This window comes from Ailuropoda melanoleuca, chromosome 2 (genome assembly GCF_002007445.2).
Source record: "Ailuropoda melanoleuca isolate Jingjing chromosome 2, ASM200744v2, whole genome shotgun sequence".
Lineage (NCBI taxonomy): Eukaryota > Metazoa > Chordata > Mammalia > Carnivora > Ursidae > Ailuropoda > Ailuropoda melanoleuca.
The window spans coordinates 112,080,470-112,102,952 of record NC_048219.1 but is presented as its reverse complement, the minus strand read 5'-3'; the positions used below and the strand labels follow the sequence as shown (position 1 = coordinate 112,102,952).

The following is a 22,483-nucleotide window of genomic DNA, read 5'->3' as shown; positions in this document are numbered from 1 at the left end:
TAGACTTCTACAGTTCCCTCCATATTTCTGTCAGTTTTTATTCTTCCCCTGACATTAATTTGCTGTAATGAAACTCTTTGGGCTTTTGTGCTTATAGAATTATTACACAGGACAGAGACCCAATATGCTGCCTGTCTGTCAGATTTTCTCCAGGGTCATGACATCCTAAATTTTACATTTGTTTCTTTTTTTTACTGTGATAAAATTAGATACTTTTATTTAGGCCAATTGGTAGTGTAAGGATAGTAGCCTTTTTTTTTTTTCATTTTAGGATCATTTTAATGATTTTCATTATCATAGAAATATTTCAATTATTGACTATTTATATCTAATTTAAATCCTTCAAATTTGCTTCTTTCAGTTAGGAATCTAAAACTGATTTTTTTTTTACTCTAACATTAAATGCCACAAGTTAACCCTGTAGTAACCCATAAAAATGGTGAGATATGGGGCGCCTGGTTGTCACAGTGGTTAACCGTCTGCCTTCGGCTCAGGGCGTGATCCCGGCATTATGGGATCGAGCCCCACATCAGGCTCCTCCACTATGAGCCTGCTTCTTCCTCTCCTACTCCCCCTGCTTGTGTTCCCTCTTTCGCTGGCTGTCTCTATCTCTGTCAAATAAATAAATAAAATCTTTTAAAAAATGGTGAGATAGCTTTATCAATACAAACAAAATTACTTATTAATATATCCCAAACTTTTTAAAAATTTCCCCTGTTTGCATGATTTGAATGTCAGGCTTTATGATCATGAACGGATGTGATGTGATTTCATAGATTCTCAATTTTCTGGTTGTGTCAGTTCTTAAGTAATATTAAAGTAACATAATTTTCCTTAAAAATATAGGGGGGAAAGGCATGCAACATGATCTTACTTTAAAATTCCTTCCTTAGGTATTTTTACAGTTGCAAAAAAGAAAAGAGGGATGGGAGAAAAAGAAATAGCAAAGCTTTTGTTGGGAAAATAGATCTTGCATATTCAAAGAAAATGCTTCTAAAAATGCTCAGAATAAAGAAAATAAACTATATTTGACAGTTACCTTTTTGAAGGTTTTTTCTTTTTGAGGCTATTTCAAGTGTTTTGGGAGAAAGTCTCAATTAGATATTACTTAATATGGAACACTTTTGTATCTGTCAGAGTTCAATCAGGGAAGCATGGCTACTGAGTATGAAGGGACTGAGTGACTTGGAATAATATATTGCATAAGATGGGAGAAGCTGGGAAGGTGAAAATCTGGATGGTGTATTTAAACAATGAAAAAGAGGAAGGTCACTGACCCATCCTCCTGAAAAGAACAGTTCAGGTTAATGACTCTATAAACTTTCAGCAAAATCCAAGGAGCCAAGTACACCCTGGGGCCAAAGAGGGATAACAAAAGTGGAGCTCATGCAGAGGTCTTTGGAAATTTGCTTCTGTTAGTACTAGTTGTGCGTGTCCTCAGCCAAACATCTGGGGTGGGCTAGGGGCCTCTGCTGGCCAGCAGAAGAGAGAGATACAGATGGGACATATAAGAAAAGCAGGGACCACTGGGCCCTTCTGTATTTGTCTGTCATTGCATCTGATTGCAAACAGCCTCTGAGAACAATGACTGCAGCTTCACGTGCACCTTTCAGCTCTATCGCAAGTTCCTGGCCAAACCTAACCTAGACGCACAAGGAAAAGAGGGTCCAAAAAACTGTGGTCTGAGAGTCTGGTTCAACAGCACCATCTCCACTGTCACTCTTCACTACTACTCTTTGCTATCACTCTCTAGTCCTTATTGTCTGAAAAGTGTCCCACAGGACAGTAACAGCAGGCACTACCGAGTTTACTGACAGGAGCTGTGGCTTGAGTGGAAGGGCACCAGGAGAAGTTGAAGCTGTGATTACTTTTAGAGACAAGTGTAAATTGAACCCAAATATCTTGAATTTATACATAATTTCATGATAAGATTTAGTCATTGTGCCACTTACTTTGTGTGTGACATTGAGTTGATCTGTAAACTCTCTGTATTTTGGTTTTTCTTTTTTAATATGGACTTAATATTATAACCATCTGTCTTAAGATGGGTTTCCTAGGAGCAGATATTGGGTAAGTTTTTGTGTGAAAGCGATTTATTAGGAAGTATTCCTAGGAAAATATGGCAAGGAAATGAAGGGGTGGGGGAGGGAAGGATGAGTTATCAGTACAGAAGAGAGTTTGCTTTGGTTCCACAGGGGTCTCTGAGGACAGTGGAAGCCTCACCTCAGAGATGGCATGGGGAAAGGAAACCAGAGAATGTATACTCTGCACTGTTAGTCACGGGTTCAGGCTATCCTGGGGGAATGTCCCTAGAGCTTTCCTCTCCCTGTGCACAGGCAAAACAGTCTGGCAACATGAGGGCAGCTCTGTCACAAAGAGATACAGATGTTGGCTGTTGATAGTAATCATGGGGAAGTTGGTGTGCAAGGAAATGGTAAGAGGATTTGAGAAAAAATATGTGTAGAGTGCTTGATACCTGCTACAATACTTGAAAAGATTTTTGCACAGCCTTAATAAAAAAGTATCAGTACTTAAATACATAGGAAGTTACATAGGAAGGAAGTTAGACACAGAGTAAACACCCAATAATGTGTGGCCAGGGGTAGTAGTAGCAGGAGTAGAGGCATTGTTGAATGGAGGGCATCCCAAATAAGCCACCTCATGTAAGGTGAGGAAATTGTCATTGACAAGACTGGGATTGGCAAAAATAGGAGTGAGGTTGGTAGAGCTCTGCAAACTCACTGAAAATGTAACACTGCAGGGGCAAAGTTGATTCTGGCCCTGCAAGTTATCAAAATACACGATAAAGCTGTTGTAATTTAAAGTTTAGTGTTACCACGGGAATTGACAAATAGATAAATGGAACACAACACACTGAAAAGCAGATCAGAAATATTAGCAATAAATCACATGGTAAAGTAGGAGTTTTAAAATAATGAAGAAAGGATGGTAATTCATAGTGTTGGAATTATTAGGAATCCATTTGCAGGTAAAATTTTAATTTTGATTTTTATCTCACACAATGTATGGAAATAAATCTCAAATACAATTGTGATAAAGATATTTAAGCATTAAAACAAAATTTAAGAATCTCATGATAAGATCATCCAGAATATAACAAAAATCCAGACACCATCATAAAATTCATGGCAGATTTTACAACTATTTGTTTTTAAGCAAAGAACAAAATAACATTCTGGTATAAAGTTTTTGAAGCATATGTAACAGAAAGAGGATTAATATCAAAATATATAACAAGTTCTCAGTAAGAAAATGCAAAAAAAATTAATAGATAAGAAATATGGGTTTTAATATACATAAAATTAAACACAAAACATTAATAAAAATGCAAAACTCAAATTCTATTGTAGCAATGAAAAAAATAATGAGATATAATTTTTTCACCCATCAGATGAACAAAATAATAAGAAAGCTTGTGGAGAGCTATTTCACCGAAGTAATGAAATAGGCAGTTCCTTACTTTGCTTCCTTCACAAGAAGAACAAGTAAGAGCTGTTGAAGACCCCCACCGAGAAACACCTTCCTACACCTCAGGGACCAAGACAGATTGGCATTAGAGGGTAAGAGAAGAGGCTACACACTGACCACATTGCCCTTCTCCCAGAACAGCACTATGCAGAGTGAACTCTCCTGAGCCTCCGGTTGCTCCAGTGGGAAAAAAGAACCCAGAAGGAACCACGAGCCCATCCCAACATTAGGGAAGCTTTATGGGAGGCCCTATTCTGATCTTGCACCATGGGATTTGCAGGAGAATTGGTAGGGCCCCACAACTGAGAATCTGACCGTGATGGAGAAAGGGGCAGGAGATTGAAACAACCAGCATGAGACTCTTGGCAGGCCAGGTTTGTACCTGCAACACTCAAGTAGTAATCCCAACCAGCAGTTTGCTCATCTGCAGAAATAAGTCACAGGTGCACTCTGACCAGGGACCTTGGCGGGATGTAGATCTGCCAGATTCAGATCCTCAAACTTGGAATTTTGCCAGTCCTACAACCTGGTTTGACCATGCTCAGACAAAGAGTAAAGTCACAGCCCCGCTTACTCTGTAGAATGTCTTCTAGCCCCATCTGACCAGAAGGGCTGGTGACAATTCCTAGAAACTATGTGGCTCAATGAGACTCCATCTGAAAAGTGGGTGGGCAGAGCTGATAGCCTCCAGAGCGAAGCCAGTAACCAAGCATGGAGGGTGCTACTCACAAGCAGAGAAATTAAGTCATAGCTGAAGCTGAGGGTAGAACCAGGCCCTTCCAAACCAGAGAGCCTACTTGGGAAATTGAGAGTAATTGGGAGCAGCCCTTCACCTCTGCGCCCCCAGCTCTTCCTTCCTCACCACCACCCAGGGAAGAGACCTGAGACATAGCCCAATCCACACAGAGAGGGCCTTCTAGCCCCATCTGACCAGAATGGCTGGGGACAACTCCTTTGCAGCCTAATGATGCTGGACCCTAGGGAAGGGCAGGTACATCCAATAATTTGCAAAAAAAACCAGTGGCCCTCATCAGCCTGTGAACTCGGAGTGTGGGTTGGCTTGAGTTAAGACAACCAAGAGCTTTGCTGGCTTTAGAGCTGCTTCTCCTGCTGTACCCAGGCAAGAAATCAAATCCATAGACCGGCTAATTGCTAAATACAGCCTTCGGCCTATCTGATCAGGGAACCTAACCTGAGCACCCACAAAGTTACAGAACCCCATTCAGCAGCCCTATGCACCATGGCACTAGAATAGAGAGCCCAGCCTAGGGTTTCCCCAGTCTGCAGAGCAAGCTGGTGGACTCATTTGCTGGGGAATTTAGTATGCACTCTGACCTGACTTGAGTTTCCAGAAAAAAAGCTATATACACCCTGGGTTAAGGCTAATTCATAACTCCATCTATTACTGAATATAGTATCCAGTCCTAACCACCTGGAAAGCCTGATCCAAGAGTCCAGGTAACTGTGGTACCCATCCTACTTCATTTGGGTAGGGGACCAATCCAGGAGTCCTTTCTAACTGTTCTCAGTGAAAGGCATACCCACTGCCAACCCCATCCTCAGAGCTAGAACAATTGTCTCACCCAAAATAGACCGTAACTGCAGGTCCCATGTGACTTATCACATCAGCAGACACACCTAGAAACCCAAACTTAGCTGATGAGGGAAGAACAGTCTCAGCCATTTGTTTTAACCTATAAAGTCTGGAAGAAGAGCCTGACTATCCAAATGCACATATAGAGATATTTTATTGCAGCATTACTTTTAGTAATGAGATTCAGAAATAATCTAAATACCCATTAAAAGAGAATTGACAAAACAATGTATGATATATCCATATGAATGAATAGAATGCACTATTCAAAGTAATTAACCTACTTCTTTATGTACTTACGTGAAATGATCTCCAAAACATATTATTAAGTATAAAAAAGCAACCTTTAAAAAATGTACACAGGGTGCCTGGGTGGCTCCATTGTTTAAGTGTCCAACTCTTGATTTCGGCTCAGATCATGATCTCAGGGTGTGAGATTGAGCCCCAAGTTGGGCTCCATGCTGGGCATGAAGCCTGCCTAAGATTTGTTGATCTACATGTGTAGAAACATATGCAGTACTTGGAGCACTCACCAAACTGTTACTGTTTAGAGAAAGAAACAACTTAGGATCTCAATAATTTTGATGATTTGGGATTGTGATGAAATGTGATAAATGGTAGCTGCTGGTTCAAATATGCAGGGCAAATAATGTTTGGCTACCACAATGTTTTGTTTGCTTGCTTTTTAAATTGAGCAATTATTCAATGAAACATCATGAGAGTCACATAAGAAATCACAATCATCAGCCTCTCTTAAAACTCAGATTTGGCAACAAGAGGCAGGAATTCTGCAATATATGTCATACCTTCAAGCCCACTACAATTCCTATTGACCTCTTTACTCACTTCTATTATCTGCCTGGCACCTGTAGATTTTGGAGTTTTGTTTCTTTGATTATTTTCACTATTATCACCGTATTTAATATCTAAAATCCTTGACAACACACTTTCTTAGATTCTAATATTCTGCTAGAACTGATGTCACACCTGCACAATGTTGAAATAACTTACCCTACTGATTCCTTGATGGGTGCTTTTCTTTTATACATAATAATAACCCCAGTGTCCATCACCTTGTTCTGGGCACATCATGGAGCTTCAATGAAAGAAAGAGTTAATGAAAATAATAACTGAAGTCCGTGGCTGTGGAAGTGAATAAAGGGAACTGGTTAGTTCTTTAGTCTTATTAGCTAAATGTTATTACTAATCTGAACCATTATAGTTATGACTGAATACTCTAGAGCAGTTGGAGTTTTAGGAAGAAACCTAATATGATTAAGGTTCCTTAGCTCTCTGGGTAGCAACTCACGTAGCAGAAATGCTTTTTATCTAGCTACTCAGAGAGTTGTGAGTTACTTGGCTCTTGATGTAGATTAGAACCAATTTGCTAGAAAAACCAAAGTGAAAGCTACTACTTAGATGGTCCAGTATTAAGCTTAAATGATTAGGTCAGAATCCAAGCCCATAATTCCTATTTTCAAAGATGAGATGAAGAGTTTGTCTTATCTTCTCTCATTCTGGGAAATCTCTAGGTTTAACTTGAAAAGTAAATGAATTTGAAATAATTCCATTATTCCACTAACATTGCACAATCTCAACTGACTCTACAAATATCTTGACAATGGGGTGTTTCCTTTCAATTAGAACTAATTGAAAACCCATATGTCTTCTAATTTGCCTGGGACATTTCGTATATGTAAAGTATAATTGACTTGGGAAATGAATATACAGAAAATCAAGATCCATTCACTAAAATTTCAACTTTTATCTGAGCATTTCTAAATTCAGAGAAAGCAACTTAAAGCATGTAATTTATATTTTAACATTTTCCTTTGATCTGTCATTTGATCTTTTTTCTTTTGAGCTAAATGGCCTAAGCATACACACGGGGAGACTTTTGAGAAAGTGAAGTCTTACTTTTTAATTAGAGCAAATGTGTTAAATGAATATAAAGTAATTTGAATACTGCAGAGACCTCTTAAATCTCTATCAATAAATCTGGTACTGCAGCAGGTCTATCTCTGCACCATAGATTTAGTTAAGTTTGGGCTTGAAATACGACAGTGAAATGAATTTGTTACTAAAGCAATCAAGTGTTTCAGTAATTCATGAGGAAGTAATTCCTCAATGTACATGACTCACTTAATAATTTAAGATTTTTCAGGCTTGATAATAGAACCAATGAGCTCTTCACATTAAAAAATAAAGAAATTCACTACCTGCTCCAAGTATTGTACTCCTGAAGTTCATTTAATTACCATACTGTTTATTTTGTGGAATAAAAATTGTTTGGGTAATGTTCTGTTCCTGTGTGATATTTCTATAGACTCCACAGAAAATACCTTATTTCCTATATAATTAATGATCAGTTTGGTTCTGACTATATATTAAGCATTTGAGCAAAATATTCAATCATCCAACTAGTTGGATACTCATCATATATGACACAGATTCATTAGATGTGGAAATTTATTTTGAGGAGCAATGATCCATACAAAAGGGATATGGTCAAGGGTTTAAAAATATCCATTTCAACTTTTATATTTTATAGACAACACTTTTTTTTTCTAGAAAAATTTATTTGAAAATGCTAGCCAGTCTATATTACCTACACCACAAAGTGGAGAAATAATTTGATAAGATATAAAAAGGTAAGAATGTGTTTTTTTAAGACTTGATATTTCATTATTTACTCGCTTTGCTAAATAATGTAAAGAAAGACTAGTAAATTCCACATGTTTTTATCTCTTTTTTTACACTTCTCATTTACCACTATTTTGTTTTTTTTTTCTCTCCTTAGTCCAGTGTTCTATATGTTATAAGAGTTCCATCCAACACCATAAAAATGTCCTTATTTTCATTGCTTCTGGTACTGGTTGTTTAAAGTCCTTGAAAAATATTTAAAATGTATCTCGAAGGAATGGGAGAAGTAGAATCCCCGTTGAGTGGAGAGCCCAATATGGGGCTCCATCCCAGGACCTGGGATCATGACCTAAGCCAAAGGCAGACACTTAACCCACTGAACCACCCAGGTGCCCCTAGGTCTTTTGTTATATAAATTACATGAAACATGCTAAATTTGGCAGTGTGCTTGGAGGGAGAAGAGAAGGTTATTTTCATTTAATCCAAGCTAACTTCTAGCTGCAGAGCACTCTGAAACAATAAGTGAATTATACAAGGTTAAAAATTTTAAAAAAAGAAGGCAAGAAGTTGCCGAAGAGAACCTGTACACAAGGAGTTTTAATGTCATTAGTGTTAACCTTTTCTTAATCCAGTCTGAATTTGCGATCAACACTAGTTTCCACATAGTAGTACAGAAGCCAAAGCAGTCCTCTGCGTGTTCTTTCTATATTCCTCACATCTTGTTTCTCATAGTGTGGTCTGTGGCTCACCAGCATGAGAATTGGAGTGCCTGTTTAAAATGCTGGTTACCAGATATCCCTCAAGATCTAATAAATCATTCAGCCATGTCCTGGATCAGATCTGGGAACCTGCATTTTAACAAGTTTCTCAGGTGGTTCTTAGACACACTGGATTTTAGAAACACTTCATACAATCTTTTCTGGTAGCTGAAATCCTTTCAGCAAATTTTAAAGCTTTGAGTCAGGATGTGAGCCAGAGGGATTAAAGATGAATACTCAGATATGTCAAGACTCTTTAATTTTGAGTTTTTATGGGAGATGAGGAATTGATGATGTCAGCATTACTGAAAAGTTTCATAATGCTCTACACCCTAAAAAATGAAAATAATACACAAATTCTGTTGTAGTATGTGTCTGAATAAAAATGTATGAATAAAATACCAAAGTGCTTAAGTTTATGATTTCTTTAGGTTCACAGTGTCCTACTATTCAAGGTGCCTGTTGTATTATTTATACCTGTAAATTGCTGGTGTGTTTAGTTTCCATGCTAAAAATTAAGTCAAAGTGTCTCATTCTAGCAGAGGTCTACTAGAAAACAAAACAAACAAAACAAAAAGCAAAAAAAACACAATTTCTCATTCCCTTCAACAATTAGTTTGGTTGCCTTTAAATTTCAGAAACCCAGAACACCAGAACCCAGTCCCAGGTGTCTACAGCCCATGAACAGATGAAGAGGGAAAGTTGTTGAGAAGTTCAATCCAGGTTCTTAATGGACTCATCTGTGTTAGTATCAGTGGATTTGTGAATAAGCCGGACAATGGCATTGCTTTCAGGAAACTTAATAAGTGAGATTTGACTTTACAAATATCATTCCAATTTATAGTGATTTGAAAGGAAGTATTTTACCATTAATGTTTCAAACCCATGAAACACCATAAAGAAAACGTGTATTATTAAATATGTCGGATTATTATGTGTGTTTGCAGGACAACGTCCTTAAGAAATGGCTCACCGGATGTCAAGTCCCTGTTCCACAACTTATTAGTTATATGACTTTAGTAAAGTATTGAAGGGAACCAAAATATGCTTCTTTGGCAAAAGGACCATCTTGAGCTGAAGGCAATTGAGTAGCAGCAGATAAAGGAAAAATTCTAAAAGAGAGCATAAGTTTCCCTTTTGTAAAAGAAATAAACATTTATAAAGGAAATTGCCATTTGCAAAAGAAGTCTCTCTCTCTCCTACCAGACAGGAGGAGGTCTCTTAACACCTCATCAATGGAGGAACTTCCCATTTAAATCTGCTTAAGAAATCTTACTAAACCCGGGTGATGGGTATTAAGGAGGGCACGTGTTGTGATGAGCCCTGGGTGTAATCCGCAACTAATGAATCGTTGAATACTACATAGAAAACTAATGATGTACTATATGCTGGCTAACTGAACATAATAAAAAATAAATTTAAAAAAAGAAAAAAAAAATCTTACTAAACAACCCTCATTTAAACATGTTTTCTAGCCTCCTTCCCATAATTTATCTCCCCCTTCCCAGAAGTCCCAAATCCTTTTTATTTTTTGACTAGCCTAAGATGATATATATATCACACATATTCTGGCTACTTCCTTGAATCATATTTCTTTGTGAATTCCCATATTTATGCTTGTGCTTAAATCTTTCTCTCTCTCGCTCTCTTTTTTTTTCCTCTTGTTATGTTATCTGTCTCTTTTTCAGTTTTCCAGTTCAGGCAGGCCTTAGCCTTTGAAACTAGAAAGGTAGTTTTTTGGTTTTTTTGTTTTTTGGTTGTTTTCTTCTCCCTTATAATATCTCAACATTTCTAAAGCTTAACTTTTCCATTAGAATACAATTTTTATTTACTTCATTGGACATGAGTAAAAATTAAAATTGTAATGCATCTAAGACATAACATAACACCTAAGTAATAAATCAAAACTCAATATTAAATATGTTATTGTTATTATCATCATTAATAGAGTAGTGTAGTGATAGTAGTTTGCTCTCTGCTTAACCCAAAAATCAGGTTAGGTTGGCTCATTCATTTCTTTTCCTGTTTTAGCTTTATAAATAATTAGAACACCAAGTGTTAAAAAGACATCGGACTATATGTCTTCCTCATACATTAGGGTTTGTGAAGCTATATATGGTATATATATGGATGTATATAATATATATATAGTGTATGTGTATGTGTGTATATTGTGTGTGTGTGTGTGTATAGTATATATAGAGTGTATATATGTGTGTGTCTGTAACTATGTATAAAATGATGGCTTCTTGTCTCCAAGAAGAGAATTCTTGGGGATGGGATTTATGAAAATTGAGCTCTTTGGGGAACTTTTGCTTGTAGAAGACAAAGAATTTCAGGAGCTCAAATGCCTTTGGCTCAAAATAATTCTTATGCCAAAGTTGCATATTTTGGGATGGTATATCCCTGGTCCTTTTTAGAGCTCATAGTAGATTAATAGTAAATTGACATATTTATGACAACATGGATGCATCTTGAGGGCATCATGCTAAGTGAAATAAGTTCGAGGAAAACAAATACTATATGATCTCACTTTTATGTGAAATCTTAAAAAACAAACAAAAACAAAGAAACCCCACAGATACAGAGAATAAGTTGGTGGTTGCCAGAGGTAGGAGGGTGGGCAAAATGAGTGGAATGGGTCAAAAGACACAAATTTCCAGTTATAAACAAGTAAATAAACATGGGATATAATGTCCATCATAGTGACTATAGTTAAGAATACTTTATTGCAGATTTGAAAGTTACTGAGAGAGTAAATCTTAGAAGTCCTCATCATGAAAAAAAGAATTTGTAACTATTTATGGTGACATGTTAACTGGACTTATTGTAGTGACCGTTTTGTCATTTTGAAATATATACAGATATCGGGTCATTATGCTGTACACCTGAAACCAATATAATGTTATATGTCAATTACACTTCCATGCAATAATAATAATCAATATTTGTTGATGGTGATTAATTTTGGAACAGTCTGATAGACATTGCTAAGGATACCCTTAGAGTTTTAGTTTGAAGAACACTAAAAAACTGTTATTTTAACTGCACCACATTCTCTTCTCTCTTAAGGAAAAAGAATGCATTAAATTGATATAGTGAGCTGTAAATCACATTCTGTATCCTTGACCCGGGTTTCTAGTAGTCTATTTTGCAGGTGGAGAGCAGGTGCTCCTGTCCTTTGTACATGTGTATATGCATGCTGTTTGCCTTTACATTTATTGCTGAATTTGCTGCCAAAAGAATGCTGGTCAATTTTAGTCCATGCTTGGGGTTTACTCCTGTAAATTAAACTTGACAAAGTAGGAGTTGTTTGAAAACCAACTGTGTGAATTTTCAAAACCTTTTTTATCTGGCAATATGGTATAGAAAATCAAACCCCATGTGGCCATCAGTACACTATGTTAACTACAGAATATGTTTGCGAGGGGGCTTTGTTCGTAACTACTTTGAGTCTGTGTATCTGGTATCATTCCTTGTCAAACACCTGATTTTGTAAAAATCGAGAGGACACCAAATGGCCCAGTAAATTTTCTGTGAATTTTTTAAAAAATATTCTTCACTAGGGTTATCTTTGTGAATTCACTAGGCATGTGATCCTCAGTGGGAGCTGTCCAGAATTAGAGGATACTATGGTAGAGAAAGGATTATTATTTCCTGACTCACTGTGTACTGTAGGCAAAACCCACCAGGTGTAGAATGCTATGCAGGCCCTCTGACCTGCTTTGTTGGGGTTTATATTTGACCAGTTGTATGCAAAATGGTCATTAGTATAAATGAAGAAAAGGGACAGTCTGTTCTCAATAAGCTCATGTAGTTTTAATTAATTGCTAAATCTGCCTAGAGGATGAGGACTACATCTGTCAACATATTACTTTGAATAGAAAAAATACTTAATAAATGTTCTTAATAATGATGATAGAATTATAATGAAATGAAAACACCTTTCAAGGGCGCTTGCGTGGCTTAGTCGGTAGAGCATGCAACTCTTGATCTCAGGGTCATGAGTTAAAGCCTCAAAGAATTAAACATAAATAAAAAATGAGGTGGATAAATAAATACATAACAAATGTATTGAAAATACATTTCAAGAAAATATTATGTGTGAAACAGTCTGCTTAGTCTCATAAAAGGGAAGTTTTCTACCAGTTCTTTAGGCAGATCACATGGACTGCTTTCATCTATGTCAGAAAACACCATGACTNTGATGTAGTGAGCTGTAAATCACATTCTGTATCCTTGACCCGGGTTTCTAGTAGTCTATTTTGCAGGTGGAGAGCAGGTGCTCCTGTCCTTTGTACATGTGTATATGCATGCTGTTTGCCTTTACATTTATTGCTGAATTTGCTGCCAAAAGAATGCTGGTCAATTTTAGTCCATGCTTGGGGTTTACTCCTGTAAATTAAACTTGACAAAGTAGGAGTTGTTTGAAAACCAACTGTGTGAATTTTCAAAACCTTTTTTATCTGGCAATATGGTATAGAAAATCAAACCCCATGTGGCCATCAGTACACTATGTTAACTACAGAATATGTTTGCGAGGGGGCTTTGTTCGTAACTACTTTGAGTCTGTGTATCTGGTATCATTCCTTGTCAAACACCTGATTTTGTAAAAATCGAGAGGACACCAAATGGCCCAGTAAATTTTCTGTGAATTTTTTAAAAAATATTCTTCACTAGGGTTATCTTTGTGAATTCACTAGGCATGTGATCCTCAGTGGGAGCTGTCCAGAATTAGAGGATACTATGGTAGAGAAAGGATTATTATTTCCTGACTCACTGTGTACTGTAGGCAAAACCCACCAGGTGTAGAATGCTATGCAGGCCCTCTGACCTGCTTTGTTGGGGTTTATATTTGACCAGTTGTATGCAAAATGGTCATTAGTATAAATGAAGAAAAGGGACAGTCTGTTCTCAATAAGCTCATGTAGTTTTAATTAATTGCTAAATCTGCCTAGAGGATGAGGACTACATCTGTCAACATATTACTTTGAATAGAAAAAATACTTAATAAATGTTCTTAATAATGATGATAGAATTATAATGAAATGAAAACACCTTTCAAGGGCGCTTGCGTGGCTTAGTCGGTAGAGCATGCAACTCTTGATCTCAGGGTCATGAGTTAAAGCCTCAAAGAATTAAACATAAATAAAAAATGAGGTGGATAAATAAATACATAACAAATGTATTGAAAATACATTTCAAGAAAATATTATGTGTGAAACAGTCTGCTTAGTCTTATAAAAGGGAACTTTTCTACCAGTTCTTTAGGCAGATCACATGGACTGCTTTCATCTATGTCAGAAAACACCATGACCNATAGTGAGCTGTAAATCACATTCTGTATCCTTGACCCGGGTTTCTAGTAGTCTATTTTGCAGGTGGAGAGCAGGTGCTCCTGTCCTTTGTACATGTGTATATGCATGCTGTTTGCCTTTACATTTATTGCTGAATTTGCTGCCAAAAGAATGCTGGTCAATTTTAGTCCATGCTTGGGGTTTACTCCTGTAAATTAAACTTGACAAAGTAGGAGTTGTTTGAAAACCAACTGTGTGAATTTTCAAAACCTTTTTTATCTGGCAATATGGTATAGAAAATCAAACCCCATGTGGCCATCAGTACACTATGTTAACTACAGAATATGTTTGCGAGGGGGCTTTGTTCGTAACTACTTTGAGTCTGTGTATCTGGTATCATTCCTTGTCAAACACCTGATTTTGTAAAAATCGAGAGGACACCAAATGGCCCAGTAAATTTTCTGTGAATTTTTTAAAAAATATTCTTCACTAGGGTTATCTTTGTGAATTCACTAGGCATGTGATCCTCAGTGGGAGCTGTCCAGAATTAGAGGATACTATGGTAGAGAAAGGATTATTATTTCCTGACTCACTGTGTACTGTAGGCAAAACCCACCAGGTGTAGAATGCTATGCAGGCCCTCTGACCTGCTTTGTTGGGGTTTATATTTGACCAGTTGTATGCAAAATGGTCATTAGTATAAATGAAGAAAAGGGACAGTCTGTTCTCAATAAGCTCATGTAGTTTTAATTAATTGCTAAATCTGCCTAGAGGATGAGGACTACATCTGTCAACATATTACTTTGAATAGAAAAAATACTTAATAAATGTTCTTAATAATGATGATAGAATTATAATGCAATGAAAACACCTTTCAAGGGCGCTTGCGTGGCTTAGTCGGTAGAGCATGCAACTCTTGATCTCAGGGTCATGAGTTAAAGCCTCAAAGAATTAAACATAAATAAAAAATGAGGTGGATAAATAAATACATAACAAATGTATTGAAAATACATTTCAAGAAAATATTATGTGTGAAACAGTCTGCTTAGTCTTATAAAAGGGAACTTTTCTACCAGTTCTTTAGGCAGATCACATGGACTGCTTTCATCTATGTCAGAAAACACCATGACCGTGGGGCAGAAGTGTTTCTATAGCCTTCCACTCTCAAGCAAATATCCCTATAGCCACTCCTATTGCCTCCCACCAAACCAAAAATAAAAGGAAAGAGTGAGCACAGAGGATTTTACTTATGTGACTGGTCCTGTAAATACCATGTAAATAAAAGAAAGATTAAGTTTCTTAGGATGAATTTCACCTGTCTTAGTCTTCCAAGTTTTCTTATTCCTGGGCTCCCCAAGTGTCTTTGGTTTATCTTCTTGAATGTTGTTTCCTTTCTGCTGCTCACTTCCAAAATCACCTCCCTGACCGAAATGAAGTTAGTTTCCTCCACCCATGTCAGCCATAGGACTTAGGAAGAACTGAAGATTTGCCTCATGAGCAAGATAGAGAACTTTTACACAGTTAAGGGCTGAAAGGTTCAGTAGACGAAGATGTTCTAAGGCTAACTTAATTATATATAACTGATATTGACACTAAGATTGCTTTAGGAACAAAGTGATATATGTGAAAAATACCTGAATCAAGATTTTCTTTGGCTCTCTTTAAAATGACATTTTTTTATCCATGGTTGAACCATGTCCTGATCAAGGATTTTTACCTCAGGTCAAATTTACCAGGGAAGGTCTCTAACTAGCTATGTGAATGCTTGGTTCATAATTTTAGTAAGGATTAAGGAACTAGAATATATTAGAGTAGTATGGTGTAAAATACTGTTTCTCAGTGGTTTGTCTTCATTCCATCTATATCAGAATAATCTGAGATCCTTGGGATGAGGCTCAGAAATTTGCTTTTTATAAAGCATCAACTACTTTGTCCACTAATGTCTATGACCAACCTGAATAAAGAGCCTAATATGGGCTTCAGAAAAATACAGACCTGAATTAAATACTGGTTTCATCATTTACTACTTATAGAATCTTGGAAATCATGTAACATAACTGATTCTTATGATTTATTAGTTGTAAATTAAGAATACTTTCAAAATTTCTAGATTGGTTGAAAGAATAAAATGAAATATATGTGGAATGGCCAACTATGTGCTTAAAATAATGTGTATACTCAGAGGTAGATTTACAATAAAATGCACTTGTATACACCCCTTTCAGAACTCTGGAAAGGGCCCTAGAACTATATCCTTACATGGTCATATGTGTTTGCTAATTTTGCAATATTAAGATACTTTCATTCTGATCTGTTAAGTCCGGCTCCTTCTTCTGTAACTCATACAGTGGGCACTCCTCCTTGTGTGTATTGGTGTGATGTGACCGTAGGCATTTTTAAGACTCAATTAAGGGATGTTGAATTGAGAATACTTTTAGTTTGGGTTGTGTGAAATATATTTCAGTTTTTTGCAGCTATCCGAAAGCAGGCTTGGCTTCCAGGAGTGCNTGTTTGCAGCTATCCGAAAGCAGGCTCGGCTTCCAGGAGTGTGCCTAGCTTCCACTGTGAGGACCCCTCCCCCACCCAGCATCAAGATCCAAAAGTATAGGGCTGGGAGGTCATCTTGCAATATGATGAGGTTTAACAGTAATAGACACCACTGGGAATATGTGAGAAGTGGAGATGAAATAAGGTGAAATGTATGGAACCATAGGCTACTATGTGGAAAATTTTTCTTATCATCCCATGCATAAAACTGTAAGCAAAGGATATGGTTCTTAAAGATGCTAACTATGGTTGTAAATTCTGTCAGGAATATAGACACATGTCATTTTAAATGCACAACACATTATTTTTTTGGGGGTAGGAAATCACACACAGTAGAACTTACCACAACTCATGAGTTTGTGAGCCAAAATCCATAGTAGTACTATAATCACAAATTATAGTTGATGCATTCCCAACTATCAATAATAATAATAAAATTCAATCAAGCACTCTAGAGGAAAGACTCAACTACATTTATATTCTCTTTAGAAAAAAGACATTGTAAAATAATTGTCCTATCAAAAAGGAACTAAAGATTTATAGTGAAAAATGCAGAAAAATTAATTTTAGAAGTACATTAGACACAAATAATAAAAATTATTATTTCCTGGATTTTACGATACTTTCAGTAAATCACAGTTCTTTTTAAATTTGCATTTTATTGTATTTCTTTGTTCACCCTAAATAACACTCATTAAATATAAAAATATTTAATTTTTATTTATAATTTTTGTTCTTTTATTTTAAAAGGGCCCTATACTTATCTAAGCTTCACATCTCAGAAAATCTGGATCCATTTCTAAAAGAATCTAGTGTGCATGGTGATGGAGACTATATTTGTTGTTAATAAGCATCATACACAAAATTTAAAAACTAATTCAGAATAATGAATTATATCATATGTATATACTATATATTATATATACAGTATAAACATCTAGCTAAGTTATCCAAATATATGGTGAGAATCAAAACATCTCTGTGTTTTATTACAGTTAGAAAATTAATAGTGATGATTTTAAGGTAGAATTGGGTGACATTTAAACTNTAATAGTGATGATTTTAAGGTAGAATTGGGTGACATTTAAACTGTCTTCGGTGTTATAACTACAGGGTCATAGCAAAGATGACACAATAATAACTCACTTCAGATTTACTAGTTTCAGGTCAGTGATTCACATATACAAGTGGATACAGATGATAAAACATAATACTGCGAGGGGAATAGGACTAAAATAATGGGGATCCAGAAGGCTGAAAACACATTCTTATCCTCCATTTTAACATTCCCAAACCATTATATCCACAATGAAAACCAGGATTTTCTGAATAAGCCTCACCAACATTTTGTTGTTGTTTCCACTGATTTCTTTTTCTCAAGTATCTTTTGCATTGTACTAAGCTGTTAAAGAAAAGTTTGAAATACTCTATTTTTTTCACAAGCAGACATAGCGGTCATTAGATCTTGTGGGAAAAATGCAAGTTCTTAAAAACTAGTATGGTTAAAAGCCAAGGAAGTGTTATTGAAAGCTGGCATCAAAGAGCAAAATTGCCTTAGAGATATAATTCAGATCATTGTGGAATCACTAGAAACAATGACCTTAGACTCATTGTAACTCTTCTAAGGAGTTATTTTTGAGGAAGGTGCTGAATCTGGAAGCACCTGGAGTGGGTAACAAAGTGTAATAGGAAGTGACGGTATGAGCTGCTAAATATCTACTATTAACTGAATTCTAAGACAAAAATATAAATTGCATGTTATTAAAAGTGAATAAGTGCAATTAAAACTATTCCTCGTTTATGGTTTTCATTCGTTTCTAAAGGACTGATATTTGCATAGATAAGGCTCTTAAGACTAACATTACTTTGACTCTAATTATTACTTGAGCTGAATTTTAAATCTGTCTTAACATTTGAGCCTTAAAAAAAAGATGTACTTTAATTTTACTTGATTGTAGTATAGCTTTTTCTGAATATTTAGTGGTGCTAATAGTTTTCTGCTATTTGTAAGAGTTGTAATAGCTTTCTAGATATAAACAAAAGAAAGCTTGAAACCACATGCACTACTTTTCCTAAATCTCAGAATGGAGTGGCAAAGTTTTAAAGTTTCTAGACATAAAAATTTCATGTACAATAGAGACTTTAGCCCCCTATGGGGAAAAATTAATTGTACCCTATACATTTTTTTTTCCTAGGCCTAAAATGTGAGAATAAAAATAACACATTGGGGAAATCTAAATATATTCAGATAAGTATGTTAATGGACGGCAGGCATTTCAATTACAAATAATTAGATTTCTAATTCCATTAAAATTCTAGTGATTATTATGGTGAAAAAATCATAATTATCATGCCATCCATCACTAGGATTGGGCCTCTGTCCCTATTGTTTAATCATATTAAAGCCGAGTTTTGTTTACCCATTTAGTTAAGATTTACAGAAAGCCGGTAATATGCAAAGTGTTGTCCTTAGAAACTATGGTGAAGATATGGTGAAGATATGAAATATGATGTATTCCTCCAAGAAGTTTTCTGTTTAGAAAACATGAAGCAATCAACTTGAGTTTTACATATAATATTGGGATATAACAGAAGTGAGAAGGAGGTGTGAGATGAAAGAGAATAGTCAGAATTACTACCTTGCAGGGAAAACTTCTAAAATTGAAAAATTGCCTTCTACCCTGCAGTTTACATAAAGGAAACTCCCCTTGTAAAATCAGGAATTCAACAAGAAAACTCCAATAATTAAGGAAATTAGGAAGGATTTCTCAGCACCCCTCAATCTCAGGTACTCAGACGGCTTCTCAGGGTCAACTCAGCAACTTGTCTTTTTTATCTAGGGAATTCTAGGCCTGTTTTTTGCTTTTCTTTCCTCAGATAATAGGAATGTCTCCAGAAACCTTGAGCCTTTTTATTGTCTTCTTTTAAAGATGGTGGTAAGATGTGGTGAGCACTGGGTGTTATACACAACTGATAAATTATTGAACACTACCTCTGAAACAACTCATGTTGGCTAGTTGAATTTAAATAAAAATAAATAAAATTTAAAAAAATAAAGATGGTGGTAAGTGCTTAGATTTTAACAGTTGTCTCCAATAACCTCACAGACTCTCTCTTTAGTTACAGTGCCATTCTGTAGAGCTCCAAAGTTTCTGGTTTTCCTGAGGCTCAGTGAGAATTATCTAATACCTCTGTACCTAAGTGTCTTATGTGAAGCATGCAGTCTTTTCCTCTTAGCCCTTCAGAGACATGAAAGCAATGCTAGGAATTTTATTCTGTCTTCTCAACTCAAGGTTGGTTAATAATTTTCCAAGCATGATACCAAAATGTATGACGTTTGATTACAATAATAGGGAAGAATAGCCTTGTAATATATTTGTATGTCTTTGTATCATATTATATAGTTCATACATATATATTTATAAAAGTGGAATCATACCATACATGGCTTTATAAACTACTTTTCCACTCAATAATATATCTTTATGAGTATCTACTTCATTATTTTTAAGAGCATCATACATTCTTCGTTTAAATAAGATAGTATTTATTGTCCATTCTGCCTTTTAGATGCATGTGGTATTTTATTCAACAAACATGTACTATATGCCAGGCTTTATTCTAAGCATTTTATAAATCTTAACATATTTAGTCATCATCACAACTATATGATGTGGGGTGTCTAATTTTTGGTTATAACCAGTTTTCAATTAGTGTCTTTAGACTTGTATCTTTATACAATCCTCAGGAAAAATGCTTAGGTGTGAAATTTCTAGATCAATAGATAAGAATTTTAACACTGATAGATACTGCTGAACAGCCCTCTGAAAAATATCATATCAGTTAATTCTATAAGAAGTGTATGAAAGTGTACATTTTCCCATTCTTGACAACATGTACATTCCTTCTTTTTGAGTTTATTAAAAATTAGTATTAGGTAGGTCCTTCTGAATAATCACATAGCTCTGCAGGCAACTGTGAATATAGAGGAGAAGTTAAAGACAGCTGAATATCGTAACATGAGAACAATAATAACAATGTTGGAGGCTGCTCCACACACATAGAAGGTCTGGGTCTTTACCATAGTTCAAATGTGTAACTCTCATTTGTAAGGGCTGCTTCTTAGCACAAGGGCACATGTTGATCCCTTTGAGGAGAATTTAGAGTACCAGTTAGTTAGCTTATTTACTAAGCATTAAATGTCTTACTGATGTTCTTCATCTTGATTTGCACCTCAGTTCCAGGAGTTGGTATCCTGATTTGTCTTTCTCCCTGCAGAACTCTAAGAGTCTTAGCGCTAGTAAGCTGTCTCTCTGAGTCGAGGACTAATGTCTTGGACATGTTGGTCTTCCCAGACCTTCTTCAGAAACCCAGATCCAAGAAATTGGCTCTGTTAACTCCTACCTGATGACTAGAGTCCAAGCTTCCTCAAACTGCCAGTCTCTCATTGCCATATCTTGTCATCCTGCCAGCCATCTACCTGAACCCCTGTTTCAGAAGTTCTCTCTGCGTCTACAGTTTTATGTTGCCTGCTGTGATGTCTTCCTGTCTGCCCATCTTACAGTTTGTCTGCTGTCTGGAAGCCATCAATGGTGTGCAGCTAGTTCTACCATAGAACTACCTGGCCACCCTGTGTGCATTTTCTCTATTTGGTACCTAGCTATGGCTGACTTGACTCACTTTGTCACTGACAGGCAAAAACTACTTAAAATGTCATTACAAAACCAAGGGCTGAATTGTATTCTCTACGCTTTAAGCTTAGTGCTGTAATTGGAGGATCCAACCTATGGCAGTGTCGAACATCTGGAATAGCATCTGCAAGTAAAGAGTAAACAGCTGGTGTGAAAGTGTAACCCAAACTCAGAGACTTTGAAAAATATGAGCCTTATTTATCTTCTAGTACTGTTCCACACACTAGTAAGTTCGGATAATGTGGAATGTTATTAGCTCCATGCTGTACTAATTATAGAAGCATTTTGTGTGTGTGTGTGTGTGAAACCCCTGAATGATGAGTTTCCCTGGGGACATGTGACTTGATGTAACTTCTCATGTGGTATATCAGAGGATGTGTACTCTGCACTGAAGGGGTCCGTACCTTTCTCGAACTCATGTCTTACATCTCAGTGAAGTGGAATAGCATGGAAGCTACATTAGTGTGTGAGATGTTTCTTTCAACTGCTGTTTGGCAGAATATCATTTCCTGCTTTATATTCTTTAAATCTAAGTGAATAGTTGGGGACCTATAAGGTACTGAGAATTCACATTCACATGCACATTGGAATGCAATTGTTACCACCACCCATTTCTAGAACAATTGATCATCGCAAACTGAACCTTTGTATCCATTAACTATAACTCTTCACTTCTCCCTCCCAACAGCCCCTGGTAACCACCATTCTACTTTCTGTCTGTATGAATTTGCCTACTCTAGGTACCTCACGTAAGTGGAATCATACAATATTTATCCTTTTGTGTCAGGCACATTTCACTTAGAATAATGTTTTCAAGGTTCGTCCACGTTGTAGCATGTATTCATATTTTATTCCTTTGTATGGCTGAATTATATTTCATCATATGGATATGCACATTTTATTTATCCATTAGTCTGTTGATGGATATTTGGGTTGTTTCCATCTTTTGGCTATTATGAATAACACCACTATGAAAATTGCTATACAAATACCTATTCAAGTTACTACTTTCAATTCTATATACAGTAGGTCATAAGGTAATTACAGGTTTGATTTTTGAGGAACTGTTATAATGTTTTCCACAGTAGCTATACCATCTTATGTTTCTACTAGTAATGCATATGGTTGAAATTTCCACACATTTTCGCCAGCACTTGGTATTTTTTACTTCTTTCTCTTTCCTTCCTTCCTCCTTCCCTCCCTTCCTTCTTTCCATCCTTCTTTCCTTCCTTCCTACCTTCCTTCCTTCCCTCCTCCTTCCCTCCTTTTCTCCCTTCCTCCCTCTCCCTCTTACCCTCTCTCTTTCTCTTTCTGTCTTTCTTTTTTGCTTTTATAGCCATTCTGATGGGTGTGAACAGATATCTCAATGTGGCTTTTAATTTGCATATCTCTAATGATTAGTGATATTGAACTTCCATGTGCTTATTAACATTTTGTGTATCTTCTTTGGAAAAATGTCTATTC

General features: G+C 36.2%; 1 pseudogene; it reads left to right on the top strand.

Annotated features, from left to right (window-relative positions):
- Nucleotides 1-3,842: 3,842 nt before the first annotated feature.
- The window catches only part of LOC100468483, a 177,394-nt pseudogene continuing 158,753 nt past the window's right edge, over nucleotides 3,843-22,483 (top strand).